This window comes from Numenius arquata, chromosome W, assembly GCF_964106895.1.
Source record: "Numenius arquata chromosome W, bNumArq3.hap1.1, whole genome shotgun sequence".
Lineage (NCBI taxonomy): Eukaryota > Metazoa > Chordata > Aves > Charadriiformes > Scolopacidae > Numenius > Numenius arquata.
Window position 1 is genome coordinate 2,486,920 of NC_133615.1, and position 6,161 is coordinate 2,493,080.

The following is a 6,161-nucleotide window of genomic DNA, read 5'->3' on the forward strand; positions in this document are numbered from 1 at the left end:
GTCCCGCTCCTGGAAGAAAAGAAGAGATGGATTCATTAGATACTGGCCCTGCCTATGTAATGACTTGCTGAAGATTAACCATGAGCAAAACTGTGACCTTTTGGAGACTCATTAGTTATCCCCTCCAAAGACATGCATCATTAGCAGCATTTTTTCAGATGGTTAATTTTTCCTTTTCCATTTGTAACACACAGAAAACTGTAACTCTTCCTTTCCCCTCTGTTGGGTTTTCTTTTTTAATTTTAATCTGTCTGAAAACATTGTGGAGCCATTTGCAGAAGGCAAAGATAGCACACTGTGTCCCCAACTGCCCATTTAAACCGCATCGCGAGGAAAGGATAGGTTTAGGCTGGACATTAGGAAGAATTTCTTCACAGTAAGAGTGATCAGACACTGGAACAGGCTGCCCAGGGAGGTGGTTGAGTCACCATCCTTGGATGAGTTTAAGAGTCGCTTAGATGTGGTGTTGGGGGATATGGTGTAGGGAAGAACTTTGTAGAGTAGGGTTGATGGTTGGACTCGATGATCCCAAGAGTCTTTTCCAACCTGGATGATTCTATGATTCTATGAAAGGGCGGTAGCAGCCTGCGAGGGTATGACCCCTCCCAGCCCAGCAGCTCGGAGCAGAGAGGGGCACCGAGTTTTTCATCTTATAACGACCAAAATTCCCGGTGTTGCTCATCCTGGAGTGCGCAAGCAGCTAACGACCGGACTTGTTCCTCTTCCGGGGGAAGGAGGAGAGCATCCTCATTAAGATGGACGAGCCGCATCATCGTTAGCTGTGAGGATTCGCCATCCATCAGCAGCGCCCACGACAGCAGCTCAAGAGCCGCTTGGAACAGGCCAACCGTCCTCCTGTTTCTCTGGCAGCTTTGCCGGTGATGGACGCAGGGGTGGGGTGACCCGGTGGGAAAAGAGGAGCTGACTTCATCTCTCACCATGTTCTTTGTCACGACATGTCACAAAACCTCTTCCCCCGTCTGTCCAAGTTTAGCAGCTAGTGCCTTCACGGGAAGGAGCCAGCCTGCAGCCTCTCAGCTCTGCTCTTCTCCTCCAGGAGGTCGTGGTTGCACGGACCCAAGAACTCCTCCACGCAAGCAAGACACATATAGTGTCCTACCATGCTCTTTGAAAGCACAGCTGAATATATAAATATATATAGAGAGATGAATGATATAACATTTAAATTGTGTTTTTTTCACCACCTATTAATATGGAAAGACTTCATGACCCCCTTGGCATCAAGGAGCTGGAATAAATGAACGTGGACCCAACAGCAGCGAGTTGTGGTGTCTCAGGAGCATAAGTCCATATTTCAACGCCTCTCTGTGCCAACTCACGCTCCCCTGAGCGATGGAGGAGTCTCTTATCAAGATGCACCGGCTTTGAAAGAAAAGAAAAGCAGCAGAAGAACCTGCTGACACCACGGCAGATCCCTCACCCAACTGGCTGGCAACAGCGTTAACGGCCAAATACCAGCCTCTGCTGGGGACGAGGATGCAGATTTAACCAGAGGAAGATCCTCCAGCATGGAGGATCTCAATATTTTGGGTATTTTCCTGACAAAACATCATTTTCCAGTGGCGGGTCACCACACAGCGGTGGCCATGGGCAAGCAGATGCTCCAGTTGGGAAAAGATGGTTCAAAGTCCTCAAAGCCTTTCTAGATAAACCGCTGTGACTTTTCACCTGCAATTACTTCATTTAGAAATAGAATTGAACAAAAGGCACGAAGTGTTAGGAAATGGCTGGGCTTTTCTTTTTTCCAGATGATCAGCTCATCAAAGCTCTCAACCTGCAACGTCTTCCTGCAGACATTTATGAATCTCAGAGGAATGAGGACACCCTCTCCTGCCCGGCCTCTGTCCTGCCCCCAAACACGCTCTGACACCTCCTTTTGCTGCACCCTCTCTTTGCCACAAGACCCACGTGCAGACACATGTCCCATGCCACCCGCCGAGGTGACCACCAGGTCCTTCTGAAGCCAGGGAGACCTGCAGGGACCAGCCAGCTGCACGACAAGGGCTGTCACCTTGCACAGGGATGTCCCAGATGACCAACCGGCCCCAGTGCTGCCCAGAGGGGGAAAATAAAATAAAATTACCGTGGATCTGCTCCCGTTGTGTTCTTTGGGCCAGAATAAAGCTTCTTAATCACCAGAGCTGCTCCATGAACCTGGCAGTGGGTTCACAGCCTGGTCCTTCACTCTGCAGCCCCCAAGCATCGGGCATCGCCGGCAGCGCCCTCTTGCTCTCTGGGAGAAGTCACCCAGAGTAACAAGAGGGAAAACATCAAATATTGAGCTTTTTTTTGTTGTCATTTGCAACCATCAATCATTAAAGGTGGAGAGAACCGTAATTACTTCAGGCCAGCGCAAAACAGCGGTTAGAAGTGGGACTCAGTTAATGGTTCAAATAAAGACGTATGGCCCGTACGAGGGCAGGGAGGGAGGCAGGCAGGGCAGCGATACCCTCCGAAGAGCATCTGCCAGCACTTCCCGAGCAGTTTGGCAAACGCCGCTTGCTCCTGGAGTTGGAAGCAAAAATAATTACAGCCTCTCTTCGATTCAGCAATTATCTAATGCTGGCTTTTGCGCGCAAGGGTTGAGCAGAGAAAGCTGTTCTTGCTACTAGGAAGCCGGGGAAAGCCTGGAAGCCACAGGAGGGGGGAAACAAAAGGATGAGAAACAAGGAGTGAAGGAGAAAAGGAAGGTAAATAAATCCCGAGGTTCTGCAAGGACAGGAGGAAAGAGTATCCTGCACGGGGAGGTTGTCCCTGCGTTGTAACCCAGCTGCACGGAAAAGGAACACACGTTGCTGGAACCCCAAGAAGGCAGTTGGGGGTCTGAGAACCACGGGGAAGTTTAAGGACAGGCTGGACCTGAGGAGCAACCAGGGGGCTCCCAGAGATACGTCTGGCTGCAGGAAAACTGGAGGTTTTCCACCTGGGGTGACTACGCTGAGTTTCTTAAGGCTGCGCTGAAGACCTCAGCCTCCGCACGGGTCTCCTGAATGTCTGAGGATAAAAAAACCCCAAGATTTTTTACACCGAAAAGGTTGTCAATCACTGGACCAGGCTGCCCAGGGAAGTGGTGGAGTCACCATCCCCGGAGGTATTTAAAAGCTGGGCAGACGTGGTGCTGAGGGACATGGGTTAGTGGTGGTTTGGGCAGTGTTGGGTCGATGGTTGGACTCCGTGATCTGAAAGGTCCCTTCCAACCTCGATAATTCTATCATTCTATAAAAATTTCCTCCCAGCAAAAGGAACTCTGTGAAATAGCGCTTGGGTCAATACGCTTCAAGAAGGTGCCATGTTGGGTTTGAGATCCACCTCTGAACCTCATCTCTCAGCCCCACCACCTAGAAGCCACCACGTTTCTCGGCTTTTTTTGGCACCAAACTCCACAGGGTTTTTGCTGAGACCAGGTAGGGCTGGATGGGACGCGGTGCTCGCTCCCACGCCGAGCTTCTTGGCTTACTCTAGATGCAATGGAAGGAAACCAAGTTTTGCTTCGTCAGCTTAATTATTAATAATTAGTACAGTTCTAGAAGCACTGAAAGGGAAAATGCGCTGCGTAAGACTAAAAGGGAAGAAAGAGCCCTGTTTCAGCTCACGAGCAAAGCCATGGCCTTCACGGTGCTCCTGGCTCCATCTCAGGCCCCAGCTGAGCGATGACCCTGCAGCACCTTCTGCAATTAGAGGGGCTGGGAAGAATCACCCCTAAAATGATTCACAGAAAGAGTGGTCGGGCATTGGAACAGGCTGCCCAGGGAGGGGGTTGAGTCACCATCCCTGGATGTGTTTAAGAGCCGTTTAGATGTGGTGTTGGGGGATATGATATAGGGGAGAACTTTGTAGTGTAGGGTAGATGGTTGGACTCGATGATCCCAAGGGTCTCTTCCAACCTGGATGATTCTATGATTCTATGATGGCCCTGGAGGATGGGAAGCCGTGCTCCTGTCCTCGTTCTCGTGGCTGGGTCCCTCTCACTGAACCACCCAGGGAAAAGCTGCCGCTGAACCCGGGGAGATGCACCACACGGCCAAGGGACCAGCAGGGAACACGCTCCAACGGGACTGACCGCTGTCTCTGTTTGTCCTTCTTATCTCCGCCTCCTCCAACCGGGAAAACAGCAAACCCCAAAGGATCAGCCATCAGACATCGATTCTGACCCGTTATTTCATTGGAAGCGCTAAAGAAACGAGAGCAGAGAGTGATAAAAGTTGCGGTTACACCAAGACGATGAGCAGGGAGAATAAATCTGACCGGTGGAGTCACCCCGATCTTTTCCTCGTGTGCTCGACGGAGGGTTTTGCCGGGATGTTGGAAGATGGTAAAGCACAAAGGGACAATAGTTTTTAGGGATTTGAGTGCTATTTTCATTCCCATCCCCTTTCTCCCCCGCCCCATCTATCCTACTTTTAAAGCCAGGAAAGCTTTGGGGGACTTTCACAAAGCGTATACCAAAAAAGTTCTCTGTTGGAAAATTCTCCTGGTCTGCAGACCATAAATCCCATCGATTTAATATATATAGATATGAGGTCAAAGTCACCATTCGAACCTGAAGCTCGGCCGGAGGGAAGAGTCAGGAGCTCCCTCGATGCCTGGGCACGGAGGGACAACTAAGGAAGGGATGAGGTTACTTATAAAGAGAATTATACCATCAAATTCCCAAGAAACCTTGTGCACGGAAGAATAACGCGGGATACGTAGCGACACGATCCCTCTTTAGGAACGTATTTGACAGTTTCAATTTGCCTCTCACTCACTTTTTTTCACCGAGGGCAGCGTGGGTTTCTCTGTTTGCCCACCACATCGCGCCTGAGATTTTTTATAATCGGGACCCCTTGTGCCACCCAATCCAAAAACGAGGGGAATTGAGATATTTTCTTTCCTTCTTCCGTTCTTTTTCTCTCTCTCTTCCGTGTAAGGGAAAGCATTTGCCCTCGTGTTGCTGCTGGGATTTGAGCTGACCTTTCTGCTCCCTTCACTCCTTGAAGGCTTGGGGGGCTCTGGGTGCCCTCAGAGGGGGGCTCCAGATGTCCTCGGGGGGGCTCTGGGTGCCCTCGGGGGGGCTCTCCGCTGCCGTCTCCCAGCGAGCTCCCGGCATTTCCCGGCGCAAGACCTGACCACGAAGTCGCGATGAGCTTTTCCTTTTCACCGCACCTGCTCCGAGCGGCGGCGGCGGCGACGATCCCTCTGGCTGGATGAACTCATTAAAGCTCAAGCGTCGTAACAAGATGTCTGTCATTAACAGGGCACCACAGGTGCTAATTAAAGGAGGATAACAGCGATCTCTCGCTTGAACACCTTGTAAAGGGGCCGGATCCCGCAAACCATTACGTTTCAACAGCCTTTTCAACTGGGCTGAAGAAGCTTAGCTTATTGATTCCTCTGTCGTGTAGATCTGGCACCACGAGATTCCTTTTTTCATTCCCTCTCTTCGCCCCAGCATCCTCCCCCCCCCCCCCCCCCCACCGCCAGCAAAAGCCTTTAAACCTCCTTCATCTCTGCCTCGCCGCTCCCCGCGCCGAAGCATCCCCACCGTGCCCCACGGAGGCCATCTCCGACCCGCAGGAGGGACCCCACAGCAAACCGAGACGGGGGAGTTCGGTGCCCGTCGCTCCCCGTGATGGACTTTAGGGAATCTCTCCAAGCTTTAGTCACAGTGACGGAGCTACTGAAGCAGAGGGAAATACTGGCAAGCCTCCTGCAGCTCTTAGCTCCCAGGCCAGCGACTGCTTCAAGGCTGAAACTTAATTAGTCCTTCCCATCAATAAACACGGGCTCCTGGTGCTCGGTTCTGCAGGAACATCCCATGGAGAGCCCCGGGGAGGGTTGTTCTTCAGGGCTGAATGCAGGTAAAGGCAACGCTTCCGCTCTTCCCTTGGCAAACGGCCTCTTCTCTTCTCTCCTGCAGCTCAAGATATAAACTAGAGGATCTGGTTCCCCGCCCTGTAACCTCCTGCACCTCCCAGGAGTATGAGGTTTCCATCACGGAGCTGGAGGGACCCATGTCCTGCCCATCCTGAGACCCTCCACACGCCCCGAGACCGTTTCCCCCAGGAGAAAAAACACATTGGGAGATCAGAACTGGCAGATGGGATCCCAAGGAAATATGAAAACGGGGGGCAAGAACCCACCCCAGCAAAACCAGTCTG